Source organism: Hoplias malabaricus, chromosome 3 (genome assembly GCF_029633855.1).
Source record: "Hoplias malabaricus isolate fHopMal1 chromosome 3, fHopMal1.hap1, whole genome shotgun sequence".
In the NCBI taxonomy this organism is placed as follows: domain Eukaryota; kingdom Metazoa; phylum Chordata; class Actinopteri; order Characiformes; family Erythrinidae; genus Hoplias; species Hoplias malabaricus.
In genome coordinates this window covers 40,618,997-40,633,793 of record NC_089802.1, presented here as the reverse complement: position 1 = coordinate 40,633,793, position 14,797 = coordinate 40,618,997, and the positions used below count along the sequence as shown (strand labels likewise).

General features: G+C 44.4%; 1 protein-coding gene across 6 annotated transcripts in view; it reads left to right on the top strand.

Moving 5' to 3' along the window:
- chl1b (cell adhesion molecule L1-like b) overlaps nucleotides 1–14,797 on the top strand; it is a 149,929-nt gene that overhangs the window by 54,033 nt on the left and 81,099 nt on the right. For 5 of the 6 annotated variants that reach the window (XM_066663086.1, XM_066663089.1, XM_066663084.1 and 2 more), the window contains exon 1: nucleotides 11,501–11,631. The exons of the other annotated variant lie outside the window; for it this stretch is intronic. The gene's annotated coding sequence lies outside the window, so the exon portion shown is untranslated. Of the gene's footprint in view, nucleotides 1–11,500; nucleotides 11,632–14,797 lie in introns of those variants that run through there. 6 annotated transcript variants of the gene reach the window in all.

Below are 14,797 nucleotides of genomic sequence, written 5' to 3'. Positions count from 1 at the left end.
CAAGCGAAGCTGATCCCTGATGCATTTTCCACTGCTGGATTAAAAGTGTATTTTAGCAAAACATGCCCCTTAAATCTAGGTCTGACCTCCAGGCCTTGACTCCTTACAAGGCATTGGCTGGATGTCAGTGTCTCGGGCCTGGTGCGCAGCATTAGCCTGGGCTTTATCTGCTCATAACGAAGGGAGGATGAGAAGACGAGATATGGGCCTTTCTCAGAAACATTAATCTCACTCAGTGGGGATCTGATTGCGCTTGTTGCTGCCTCTAGTTTCAAATTAAAACTCATCATAATAAAAAATGCATCAGACGTCTGCATCTGTAGTTGTGTGTACTGAGGCTGGTTTGTTTAAGACACCGCTAGCTGTTGTTGGTAGGAATTAATTTTCTCTATGAACCTTTTAATCATGCCGTTTTTAGGAAAGAAGAAACCTGGTAATGGTTGTGTGTGTTTATATAGTCTTTACATTTACGACGTTTGACCGAGGCTCTGATCCTAATCAGCTTCCTGTGTAATGATGTTAGGGAGGTGACTAATATAGCGTCTTTTCAAGGGACTCACTGATCCAGCGGGAAACAGGGGCCCACTTCCGCCACTTGAAATAAACATGGTATATAATAAAAATGAATGACTGAGCTATTAAAGTAATAATTATGAGGTATTATACTCATGTGAACAAGTGTATGATACATTGAAGTCACAATAATTAGATATTAAATTTATAATTATGAGACATTGAAGTCATGATTGTCATACAAAAATCATAATAATGAGATATTGAAATCATAACCATGAGACATTAAAGTCATAATTATGAGATGTTAAGACAGATCTCTTGTTATTTAGTACTTAGCCATGCCATGTGACTTTATTATTAGATTTTATGAATGAAACAGAAAAAGGCAGTAACATGTCTGCCCTAAAACTTTTTAAAAGTTAAATTAACTTCTAGTAATAAGTTGACTACTTAAAGCATCCCAACTCACAGCTCACAGCCGGGATGGTGTCGTGGCTAATGTCACAGGAGGAATGACCTGCTCAAGAGAGGTACCCGGGTCAGAAGCGCACAAGGCAGTATTAGAGTTGTCCACCACACTTTACAATGCTCAGGTCAGAAACCACAGGGACAGTGATATCACTGCCACATTCACTGAGCACATGCCATTTCTCAGCACGTCTCCAGACTACAGCTGAGGTGGTAGAGGGCGTAGCACTGCTGCTTTAACCCAGAAGAGCTTTGTTTCTTCACTGAGGAAGGAGTCAGATGTCCTTTGAAGAGCCTTTTCTTGATGCCACATTACTCTTTTAGTGTTGGAAGAATAACAAAGCTGAAGGTAGCTTTATATTTACCACTTTATCATTTGTATTTATTTATCCATTTATTAATTTATTTATTTATTTCAATTTTCCTGTCCACATTAAATGGTGCAAATCTTAAATTATGTGACCTTGGCACAAAAATGGAACCACTGCGTTACATAAGGTGGAATGGAGAGAAGCTAGAAAATATATTTGGTGTTTATTTATTGCATTATTTATTGCAATGTTTACATCTGCATTTTGTCCTGAACTTCTGTTGTGTTTTGGCTTAAACTACAGCAGACCCAGGTTCAGATCCTCACTCAGGAGCTCAGAAATCCTTGGACCAGACCCCTGCTGCTGTATCAGCCTTCGCACTGTGCACTTTATCTGCACTTTGAGCTGTGCTTTATCTCATTAGGAAGGAGGAGGGGCTGGTCAGATATGGACGCTTCCCAGAAACATTAATCTCACTAGTTGTGGATCTGATTTAGATGCCGCTGAGGTGCTTGTCTGCGTTCTGGTTTGTTAGGATTTTTTTTTAGTTCTTTTTTCCTGCCTGGAGTGCTTTGTGATGGAGCCAATCCTCTGGCAGGTGGGGAAGATGGTGGTGATGATCCACACAGCACAACGCCTGAGGGGCCGCTCCATTAAATTACTATCGAACCACTTCAAATTTGAGTGAGCACATCTCTCTCTCTCTCTCTCTCTCTCTCTCTCTCCCCCCCCCTTCCTCCCCATGGTCTAAGCTCTGGAGCCCCCTCTCAGACAGCTCTGGGCTGTAAGTGTATGCGGAAGGTTGCAGTACTGTGTGGTTGCCATGCCCTCCACATTCGGATGCTTATTTTTTAATGAATTTGTCTCTGCGACTCTTTTTTGTTTGCCCTGCACTCTCAGCCTCTCGGCTGCCTTGTGTACACACTCGGAATCCCTCTGGGGTCTGGACCCTCAGCTTTGCTAAGGCTGACCCCTGAGGGAAACGGCTTATTGATTTCTGGGGTAACATGATTAAAAGGGGTTTTAACACGTCCCTTCATCTGAAAGTTGTCAAAGACACAAGTGACTGAGGCTGTGTTTTACGCCTTCTTCAGTTAGTATAGGGCTAAAAGATCAGATTTCCTCTTTGTGCTGCAATCAACAGTGTGTAAATCAGTAGCATTTTGAATTGTACTCTTTTTAAACGATATATTCTCAAATTATTTACAAATGAACCCAGTTCTGAGTCTTAATGAAACATCTGTGACCTGCTTTTGTCAAAACACCACAAGGAACAAACCTTGTTCAGAGCGGCCAATTTCAGCACCTGTTCCTTTAAATGATAATGAGCTGCTCGCTGTTCACCCCGACCCCGAGTGCACAGCAGCGAGAAGCGAGGAGCAGAATGTTTATGCTCTGGGTTTATGCTCGCTTCTCTTTCTTCTCCGTTCTCGTTTTCTCTGTTTTTACTCAGTGCTCTTATTTCTCAGCACTCATTGTGTCTGTTTGGCTGCATTTAAACTTGTCTTTGCAGTCTTATTAACACGGGTCTAGTGCTGATTGGACCGACTCAGACAATGGGGCGGGGCACTTTACTTCGTGCAGATCTAAATCTGAATGTCTAATTTTATTAATTGTTTTCTGAATTAGGCAGGCCAAAGAAAACTGACTGGTCGGTCTGGTTTAAAAGTGTGAGGGTTTGGTGGGCTCCAGATCCCCAAGTTAAGGTGCACATGCACTGAACTAATGTTCTTCATGATATGTCCATTTTAAGTGGTTTCATCTTATCTTAACATATTCAAGTTGAATAAAATCAATATCAACTATGCGGCTGTGGTGTTTGATCCTTGTGGTATGTTGACCAAAGCAGGTAACAGACACTTCTCTAAGACCCAGAACTGTGTTCCCTTGTGGATAAAAGGGGAATATGCCCTCTTAAATTTAGTTTGGAGTTTCTGTTGTGTTGCTTAAGCACTCATTTGTGTTTCTCAGAACTCTCACTTTCACACAATGGCCTTTAAATGTGGGCTGTGATGTCAGAGCCTGAGAGCAGTTGTGGTTCAGTAACAGAAACAGTAAGTTCACTGTAGCTCCTAAGATGAGTAAAGTCCTGTAGTTCATTGAGCTGATGGTGTCTTAATCAAAACTCAACTGAGTGTTTTCGGCGTCTGATTTGAATTCTGCAATTCGTAAACAGCACATTCGCTTGAGTTAGGTTTGAGGCTCCTGTGCTCATCTTGACTGACTACGGCTCAACCTTGGAGCGGAGCTGAGACAGGTTTGGAGGAGAAGTTCTCATTCAGCCACTGCGTGTATGTGTGTGTTTGTGTGTGTGTAGCAGGCTCTTGTTTGGACGTGGCCGACGGTAGGGTGGCTAATCAGGAAGACTGATCACATGATGCCTGTGCCATGATCTCAGGGAGCACCATCTGTGATCGAGTCTGCCAGGGGAAAAAAGAGAGAGAGTGAGGGAATAGAGAGAAACAAAGTGAAGGGGTAGAGAAAGAGAGAGGCAGGGATAGAGGAAACATGAGAGAGAGAGAGAGAGAGAGACATCACCCATCTCTTTCAGGATTACAGACCTCCCTATCATAAGCCAGAGAGCCTGATTTTCACCTCTGTGATTTAACACGCTTAACATTTCTCAAACCCGAGCAGACGACAGGCCTTTGGCGGTGGAAGTGAAGTGTACCAGGCGTGCAACAGCTATCTCTCTCCATGCATGAGCAGACTGTAAAAACCAACACTGGACGCTTTTGATCCAGCGCTAATTTGTGGCCTTTTTTGCAGCACTCACCTATAAACATGGGCCTGGAAGCAGTTTGGAGGCCATTAAAGTGTCACGGCTAATGGGCAAATGCAGATAAACACCTACAATTGCGACCTGGGTATTTCAGCAGGGGAGGCATATGGTGTTAGAGTTCATGAAGAGAGGCCATCAGATATCTGCCCATAATCTCCTGTGTGAAGGAGGTAAGCTGTACTTTGGAAGTCTTGAAGAAAGAAAGGCCTGCTGAATTAATGGGTTAAATTAATTTTGAATTAAGCCTCAACATTAATTACAGACTTAACATGTTTGTACTAGTTTAGTCTCAGCCACAGATGCTCAACCCACAGACAGAGAGTCTAATACTTTTAGGTTGTTCAGTTGCATTCTGATTGGTTCCCTGTACATCAACTCATATGCATTTTCATGTTTTGTACTGGCTCTGGTATTGGTCCAATGTGAAAGACTGCCTCCACACGTCATGCCAAAATAGCAGAGTTGTGATTGGTCCTTTTGCGTGTCAGACAGATGTTTTTTTTTTTTTTTTTCCTGTAGTGGTAGGCGGTTCTTGGCCACATTAGGTGGCGATTGATACCAATGTGATACTAGTACTAATCTACCAGTAGTGAAACCAACTTTACCTGCTTCTATTCTACCCAGAAAACCTCACAATGAAAGACAGGTGATGGCTATGGGGTCCCAGGTTACTACTAGGTGCCTATCAGATATGTGCTATGGTATTCCAGGTGGTCGCTACTGTGTTTACTCCACCTATGTCCTTTTATTGTGTTTTCTTGGGTCCTGAGGGGTATTCCAAAACAGGATATCTCTGTCCAATAGAAACAGCACATTCCCTATTGGCCTTTGGGCCTATGATCTCTGGCAAACCTGAGAAATCCTGCTTTGTGGAGCACTCCCCTGCTTCTCGTGCTCGGAGGTCCAGGGTTCAATCCTTGGCTCAGGTCACTGTCTGTGAGGAGTCACTGTGTCTGTGTGAGTTTTCTCTGGGTGCTCCAGTTTCCTCCCACAGCAGTCCGGAAACACAAGTTGGTAGGTGGATTCACTGTGCAAGTGAGTGAGTGACTGGGTGAATGTGTGGTGCTCTGTCCAGGGTGGGTTGAGTCCAATGATTCGGAGTAGACAAAAAAAAAGTAAAATAGCTTTAAATCTAAGAACAAGAACAGCCCATTTTAAACCTTCAGAAAAGCACAAACCCATCAAAAATGAAAGCAGTTATTACCCCTCTGACTTCAGTGCTGTTAAGTGTACATCGCCCTGGCTTTGCTCAAAGTCTGGAAGGTGCTCAGATGTCTAATCACTGTAGGCCGGATTAGTGCAGAGCCAGCAGGAGCCATTCTCTCTTGGTCTGCAGGAGCTGGCCTCGTCCTGCCGCTGACCCTTTACCTCCGCTACACTGCTCCTCATCCCTCGACCTCAATCACAGATCGGAGTCCGTCTCTAAAGCCGAGGGACAGATCGCTCAGGCTGAATTGGCCCAGGTGAGAACTCTGTGGCATGTCATTGAAGGGCACTGAGAGGATGTTTCCTGTCGGGGGGAACACCTGTGCTCCCCTGCCTCACATTTGGCTGCCAGAGATGTTGATTTTGGTGCCGATTTTCTACACCATTGGATTGGGCTGAAAGAGAAACTTGACACTGGCTCGGTTTTTATTTTATTGCTCAGACACAGTCGAGCTAGTAAACCGAGGCTCCATACTGAGTCACCAGCTCCTAATGATGTTTATCAAAGCTAAATTTATGTGGCATGTGTGTTTTTATGGGGTCACATACCAGTAGATTTCTTTCATATTAAGTATGGCACATTTCCTACCTTTCAAAATGAGATAATCCGTCATTTCTAGTAAATCTGATCAGAGACAGTGGTAAACAGTGTTACAGACCTACAGTACAGACCGAGACCTGGCTGATACAGCTGACATCTTTAACCTTGTTTTCATTCATTCATTCATTGTCTGTAACCCTTATCCAGTTCAGGGTCGCGGTGGGTCCAGAGCCTACCCAGAATTACTGGGCACAAGGCGGGAACACACCCTGGAGGCCAGTCCTTCACAGGGCAACACACACTCACACCTAAAGACACTTCTGAGTCACCAATCCACCTACCAATGTGTGTTTTTGGACCGTGAAAGGAAACTGGAGCACCTGGAGGAAACCCACGCAGACACAGGGAGAACACACCACACTCCTCACAGACAGTCACCCGGAGGAAACCCACACAGACACAGGGAGAACACACCACACTCCTCACAGACAGTCACCCGGAGGAAACCCACACAGACACAGGGAGAACACACCACACTCCTCACAGACAGTCACCTGGAGCGGGACTCGAACCCATAACCTCCAGGTCCCTGAAGCTTGCAACACAAGACACAGCTTGAGACTGCGACACACTACCTGCTGCACCACTGTGCCGCCCTAACCTTGTCTTAATAAATTAAAATTGTTTAAATTTGAGATGACACTGAGACCTTTTAAAAATTCAGCAGCACTGCTGTGTCTGATCCAGTCGTACCAGCGCAACACACACTAACACACCACCACCACCAAATCATACCTGCTCTATGGAGGTTCTGACCATTGAAGGATGGTGAAATAGGCGTAACAAAGTATGCAGAGCAACAGATGGACTACAGTCTGTAAACATAGAACTACAGAGTGCACCTGTATGGTTAGTGGAGCTGAGAGAATGGAGAATGAATGTAGATACAAGGGGGAAATGTAATATTTTGGCTGATGGGTGTAAAATGACCGGGTCTTGATTATTTTTCCTGACATTGGAAGATGAAGGCGTTGAACATTCACAACTGGGTGGGTGGTAAACAGTTGTTTTCTGATTATAGAACTACAGTAAATATTGGGCAATAGCCTGTGTACATGAGAATTGTGTTATTGACACCAGAATGACCATGTGGACATAATGCTACAGCTGTTGTTTACAGGGCTGTGAATCCCAGATCAAATGACTCTGACTGAGGCCTGCATCATAGCGAGAGAGAACTGGCCCACTGTGAACCGTAGAGAAGTGGGGGTTGGGGGTGGGGGATAGAGAGAGAGAGAGAAAGAGAGTGAGAGAGAAAGGGACAAAAGAGGAGAGGAGGGGAGGGAAGTTATCCCCTAGGCAGGATTCAGAACAATGTCAGGTTTGTTAGGCCCAGCCGAACTCTCGCTTTCTCTCTAAACTGTCAGGTTGCCCTTCTACCTTTCCCTTTCTCTGCTTCCCTCTCCTCTCATCGCTTCCCCTCACTCTCCTCCGTAAGTGCTTGTGCAAAGTTCATAAGGCTTCCCTCTGTTTGTCCGGCCCATAATGGCAGCCCCATCGTCCTCACACTTAAAGGGAGAGTGCTGGGCCCCGGATTTGGCCCCAGATTGGCGCAGCAGTGCTCTGAGTGTTCTCAGTGTCTGCTTTTGGCCATCTGCCCCCACTATCAAACGAGCCACAGTCTTCCTGCCAAAGCCTGTCCTCGTCCCTCCTCCAGGATGAGAACCGAGGTACAAGAGCATTGTGGCGCCGAGGATCAGACATCAATTAAGACTGGGTTATGTTATCGGTTAAATGAGGATTAGCACTTATCCAGATGTGTTGTGTTGTACTGGGCTGTTGGGGTTTTCCTTCTTAGGTTTGAGTCCTTCATTTATCAGGACTGGATTCTGACCTGTTTGAACTGGAAGGGGCACATTCTCGGAAAAGACGACATGCTTTTGAAAGTCACTCTGGTCAAGAGCGTCTGCAAAATGCTGTGAACGCAACTCTAAACAAACATCAGTGGCAACAAACCAGGAGCAATTCATCTGCGTAAACAACCTGTATATTTCCTCGATTTATTTTCATTCCCGAGCGTCTGCGAACAGGTTTTATTTACCCCAAACGTCTGTCAGATTCCGACAAGAGAGCAACGCTGCCCTTAAGTGATTAATTGCTTTGATCAGGAGCCGCCATCAAAGCATCTGTCAGCTCCGAAAGCAAAATTATTTGCCTGTAAAAATATAGAAGGATCAGTCACGCATGGAGTATTACTCAAGGCAATTAGCTGCACTTGCAGAGGGTGAAATTAATGGAACGTCCAAATGGCAAACACGCTAACACATTCGTTATAATTGAATTCTAATTAGGAGTGTTTACGATGGCTGTGAATTTAATGATATTCCTGGTAATCCATGGCTCCTCCTGTGATCGTATTTCACACAGAAAAGTGCAGGGTGTGACACTGTTTTTGATTGAAGGATGGGTTTAAGGATGATCCTGTTCATTAATCAGCACAGCCCAGGGTTACAGGTGCATTGTTCATCCATTCATTCAGCCTCTTTAACAACTTCATCCTGATAAGGGTCGCTGGGTGATCAGAGTCTACCCATAATCAGTGGGTGCTTGGAAGTAATACACCCTGGACAAGGTGAGACAGTCCATCACACATCACTCACCCATTCACTAGCACACTCACACTGTTGCTGCTGTTGCCATGAAAATGTGTTTATATTTTGACAAGAAGTACCTCAAGGTTAAAGAGTCACTTTATCTTCTGTTTATCAGGTTTTCAACAACTCCATGCTTTAGCCTTCACAAATGCCTTTTCATGAAAATGAAAGTGACAATTTTTACGAGTAGCATTTACGTCTGCATCTGCTGAGGTGTGTGTGTGTGTTTTGAAATTGAAATTGAATGTAGTGCAGGGTTTAGAGAAATATAAATGTGATGTGTGGTTTATGTGTAGTTTATGGGTTTGTTATTTTAGTTACAGTTATACTTATAGTTTTGATGATCAATGGGAGAGAGGTTCTGTGTTTTAAATCATTGTTTAAACTTGTTCTTTTTAGTGAGTTTCTATGGAGCAAAAGGGTGTTTAACATGAAAATGATTTGGCAGATATTTTCCTCCCATTTTTCCTTCATGGTGTTGGAATTCCAACCAAAATACCGTCTGCAGACATCTGCTTGTTGACACTGATTTCACTTGGAATAAATAAATGATGATTTCTTAGGATTTCTATTCCACTTTTCTCCAAACAATTCAAAGTGTTTTGCAGACACAAAATGAAGAATAACAAAAAATAAGGTTATAGAAAGTGTAGAAATGGTTACATCTCATATACTGCCACCCAGTGGCCTGGAGGATCAGAAATTCTGTACTAAACATATGTAAACATGGCTGTCCTCATTTGGCGGACCCACTCTATGGAGAAAAAACTGATTATCATGTGAGCTGCAAATTGAAATTTCAAATTTAAAAATAATAAATAATCACTTTCATAAGTATTTTTTAAGCTACTTTTTACTTGATAAAAATGACTGAGCGCTCCTCTAACAACCCGCATCAGCATAATCCAGCATGCCTTCTCTTACACCTCCCCCGGTCCCATTTCATTTTTTTTTTCTCATTCCCTCTTTTTGTTACTCCACCGGTTGTGCGCCCCACATCATACATCATCCAGATTCCGCTCCATCTCCCAGCCCCCCTTCAGTGTCACGGGAGAGGGCTAGGGGGGTTTCTGTTGGTTAGCAAGAGCTTGTTACTAGCGTTCCCTAGCCCTCCTCTGTGAGCCGAGTCTGCAGATTATGTGGGCTTCAGGGTCCAGGTCCCATCTGTCCAAAGCCGGACCACCACGTCCCACCAACTGGTGGCAATTAGTGGAGTGTAAGCAGCCGCTCGCTGGAAGACTGTTTGTAAACGAGCTGGAGAAATGGGCCACGGTGTTTTATAGTGCTCAGTTTTACAGAGAAGGCTATTAAACCATTAAACACAACTGGGCATGAGCTCACACTATTCACACTGACCCCAGCTGGAACCGTCCACTGTGTTAGTTCTGCACTAATTTACCACTTAACGTGGTCCCGGTCTTTCTCAGCTAAGGACGTTTAAGACTATTGTCCAATCACTTCATTAATGGTTTTGCAGTTCTCCTGCCAGGACTTCGGTACACATCACAGGACATCTACAGTACACTCTCAGAAAAAAGGTATGGTAGAGGTACAAACTGTGTAAATGTACCTTTAAAGGTACAACAGTGTTTAAGAGTCCAGTTTTGTTCCTTAAACGTACATTACATTCTCTTCTACAGAAGGAGAGATACATGTTTGTAATCTTTCATTATAGAACTGTGTCATATAAAAAAAAAGCATAATAAAAGTCCTGGAGATTAAATGGGGCATATGAAATCAACACAATTTAAAAATCTACAATTATAATAAAATAAGGTACAATTATATTCCTTAAATAACAGTACAAATATGTACTCTGACAGTATCATCTGCAAATGTTTTAGGCACCTTAGGAAATTAGATTTAAAAAGCTATTTATCTGAATAGTAACTGTTAATTTGCTCAAAACAAACAAACAAAAAAGGCTAATGTGTCTGCATGGGTTTCCTCCGGGTGACTGTCTGTGAGGAGTGTGGTGTATTCTCTCTGTGTCTGCGTGGGTTTCCTCCGGGTGACTGTCTGTGAGGAGTGTGGTGTGTTCTCCCTGTGTCTGCGTGGGTTTCCTCCGGGTGACTGTCTGTGAGGAGTTTGGTGTGTTCTCCCTGTATCTGTGTGGGTTGGTAGGTGGATTGGCAACGCAAAAGTGTCCATAGGTGTGAGTGTCACCCCCTCCAGGGTGTGTTCCTGCCTATATATCCGCTCTGTCTCCACCCTTTTCTTCTCTTGCGTTCACCTTTCCAACAGACGAGATCAGAAGGAACCTGGAGTTGTTTTACACACCCAGTGAAATTGATATGAAATATGAGCTTATGAAATAACGCCTGTGATCTCCTGATATTGAACTGTACTGGGGACTCTGAAGCTTCATAACACGTGGTGATGCAAACAACAGTCAGTGTTTTATAAAGATACAGCTTTCTTCTTCCTCTTCTGGAGGAGTAGGAGGTGATGGTGGAAGACTTTGCACTGTTTGTTGTTTACTTCTTATAAACTTCCCTGACCAACATTCCTTTACTGGTGCCTCTCTCTCTCTCTCTCTCTCTCTCTCTCTCTCTCTCTCTCTCTCTCTCTCTCTCTCTCTCTCTCTCTCTCTCTCTCTCTCTCCCCGCCTCGTGAAATGAATAGCCCTCAGATCAGGCTTTGTGCAGCGTGATTGTCACTCCTTTAATGAGTTCTTTGCCAGGCTAGAGGCTTTGGCAACATATGTCTCCCCTGTGCCTTCCATATGCAGCTCTGTGAACCAGCGACATACAGGCAGTTCCCTGGGTTCCCTGGGTCCCTCGCTCCGTCTCTCTCCTCCACACTCATCTCACTCTCTGCTCTCTCTTTCACACACAGTCCTATCTCTCCTACACACTACTTTCTTCCTCTCTTCTCCACACACTGTTTGCTCCTATCACTTCTACTCTCTCTCTCGCTCTCTCTCTCTCCCCCACTTCTCTCTCATTCACAATCCTCTCTCCCCTCTCCATACACACACTCCACTCTGTCTCATCTTCTACACTCCTCTCTCTCTCTCTCTCTCTCTCTCTCTCTCTCTCTCTCTCTCTCTCTCTCTCTCTCTCTCTCTCTCTCCTGTGGCTGTGCTCTGTGTGGTGGGGGAATGTTTATTCCGTCGGCTCGAGGGACGAGTGGAGAATGAAGCGAGGTTCTGTGAGTACTGGATCTTCTGTTTTGTGCTGGGGATTACAGTAGCGCTGGGAGTGTGTTGATTGTCCGCACGTGCGTTTGGGGCCGAGCCGCAGCAAGTTTGGGTGGTTAACCCTTTCAGCAGTAGACTGATTTTTAATGACCAAGCTTTAGAAACAGCAAGAGCCTGCTGTAAATGGATATTGTTGAAGATCTCAGAGAGCAGAGAGTTTCTGGAAAGTGCACGTGCTAAGTTTTCACCTGATACCACATCAGTTTGTAAGTATTTGTTAAGAGTAAAGAAATATTTTAGCATGAGGGTTGAAATTGATGGAAAGCTTATGTTGTCTTTATAAAGGTTTGTTTGTTTGTTGTTTGTTGTTTTTTTTTTTTGGTTGACATCAAGGCAAAGAGTCAGGAGCATATCTTTAATCTTGTTCTTATAATCCCTTACGTAAGTAACAGTGTCATTAATTACCTAACTAAGTAATTACAATTTAAATGGGGCTATAGGCATCTTTAGAAGGGTTCATTGGTACCAGAACTGGTTAATTATAAGTGACCAGTTAAATAAATATATTAAAACTATTTTTAATTATAAAACAAAAGCAAGTTAAACTATAGATGAACTTTGTAAAGTGTATAAGGTGCATTTGTACTTACATTTTGATAGTTGCCCGAGCTGGGAATCAAACCCCAGTCCTTCCACAGTGGGCAGTGTATGAACGTTGAGCACTGGAGCTAAGTACGATTGCATTAATCAGTGTAACTGATTACAGGCCAGAGTATGTTTACAGAATATACATTTACACCGCCAATCAGCTGCCCTGATATTAGAGAAGACATCTCCTATCAAGGCCAGAGGTGTATGTGTGTTTTCAGGAGAATCCTTCACCCTTTCACTCTGTTTTGTCCAAATAAGGACAGTTTTTGGGAAAAGAGCTCAGTGGCTCCCAGGTCCACATTAAATTTCTGTGCGTCTCTTTGACTGCGTGAGTGTGCTCTTCCTCTTTGGTCAGTGTAGTGTGTTATCGCAGGTGCATCGTGTTCTTTTTTACAAGTGTAATGAATCCTCTACAGTTTGATGGCTGCGTGTTTTGAGAAACCAGCCTGTGCTGCCGGACACGCAGGTTGTGTTTGGTTCAAAGACAGATTTAAAAAGACTAAGTGGTTCATGTAAACACTGATGAGGAAGCGCAGAACACTGTCTGTGACTTTCAAACAGAACGTCAGCAGGAGCGCGTCCAGAGCAGGAAGCTCATACATGTGTGAAGAGGAAGCGTTTATGAGTTACGTAAGTTTATGTGAGAGCACAAAGCCAAGGATAAACTGTGTGAAAGAGACTGAGAGTGGAGACATGAAAGAGCCAATCAGAAACGAGCTGAGAAATGAGTGAAGGGTGTTCTCTTCAGTGATGTGGCATCATTTAATACCTTTGGGATGAGTTGGAGTGGAGCCACCCGATGTCACTTATGGCTGACTACCATCAAACCCTCACAGAAGTGTTCCAACATTTCATCCAAAACCTTCCCAGAAGAGTAGATGCACTGAAACAAAGGGAGGGCAAGGAGCTAATGACACCTGCTGGTGTGCCCAAATTTTTGATGGCCTAATGCATCACTGTCACTTCAGCAGCCAATCACAGATCTGGAGGACTGGGGAATGAGAAATGACACTGGTCTGATCCCAGGTATGGGGCTGGTATCGGTGGGTGGGGCACCAGAGGGAGAAAGAAGTGAATGTGGTTTAATCTTGTAACAAATCTGTCCTGAAATAGTGCTCACTCACACTGTGTGCTGTGACATTGATATTGTACTGTGACGAGGGGAAGCAGAGTGTGTGGACTATACCCTGTGTTTAGACCCTCGTCGTAAGGGAAGTGATGAATTAGATTAAGGACATTTAAGGCTGTGGTAACTCAGGGCATGAGCAGGTGGTAACTCAGGTGGAAAGTTGTGACTGAGGCTGATCTGGATGATGAGACCCTAATGTTGGGACGGTAAACAAGTTCAATTACAAGTTGTTTATCACGGGTGTAACTTGTATGAGTGTTTGAAAGTGTGTGACAGGGTGAGTGTGTGAATCTGTCCACAGGTGTTTGTGGGTGTGAGTGACAGGGTAAGTGTCTGAAACTGTTAACTAGTGTGAGTGTCAGGGTGAATGTCTTAAACTGTTGACTGGTGTGAGTGTGAGTGACAGGATGAATATATGAAACTGTTGACAGGTGTGAATAAAAGGGTGAATGTGTAAAACTGTCGACTGTGTGAGTGATAGTGTGAGTGTGTCTGTGACAGGGTGAGTGTGTGAGTGACAGGGTTAAGGTGTGAACCTGTCCACAGGGGTGTGTGTGTGTGTGTGTCAGTGATAGGGTGAGGGGTGAGTGTGTGAAACTGTCTACAGGTGTGTGTGTGTGTGTGTGTGTGTTATTGATAGAGTGAGTGTGTGAGTGACAGGGTGAGGGTGTGAAACTGTCTACAGGTGTGTGTGTGTGTGTGTGTGTGTGTGTGTGTGTGAGAGAGAGTGACAGGGTGAGTGTGTGAGTGACAGGGTTAGGGTATGAACCTGTCCTCAGGGGTGTGTGTGTGTGTGTGTCAGTGATAGGGTGAGTGTGTGAGTGACAGGGTGAGGGTGTGAAACTGTCTACAGGTGTGTGTGTGTGTGTGAGTGACAGGGTGAGTGTGTGAGTGACAGGGTTAGGGTATGAACCTGTCTTCAGGGGGGGGGTGTGTGTGTGTCAGTGATAGGGTGAGTGTGTGAAACTGTCCACAGGTGTGAGTGTGTGAGTGACAGGGTGAGGGTGTGAAACTGTCTACAGGTGTGTGTGTGTGTGTGTGTGTGTGTGTGTGTGTGTGTGAGTGACAGGGTGAGTGTGTGAGTGACAGGGTTAGGGTATGAACCTGTCTTCAGGGGGGGGGGGTGTGTGTGTCAGTGATAGGGTGAGTGTGTGAAACTGTCCACAGGTGTGAGTGTGTGAGTGACAGGGTGAGGGTGTGAAACTGTCTACAGGTGTGTGTGTGTGTGTGTGTGTGTGTGTGTGTGTGAGTGACAGGGTTAGGGTATGAACCTGTCTTCAGGGGGGTGTGTGTGTGTCAGTGATAGGGTGAGTGTGTGAAACTGTCCACAGGTGTGAGTGTGTGAGTGACAGGGTGAGGGTGTGAAACTGTCTACAGGTGTGTGTGTGTGTGTATGT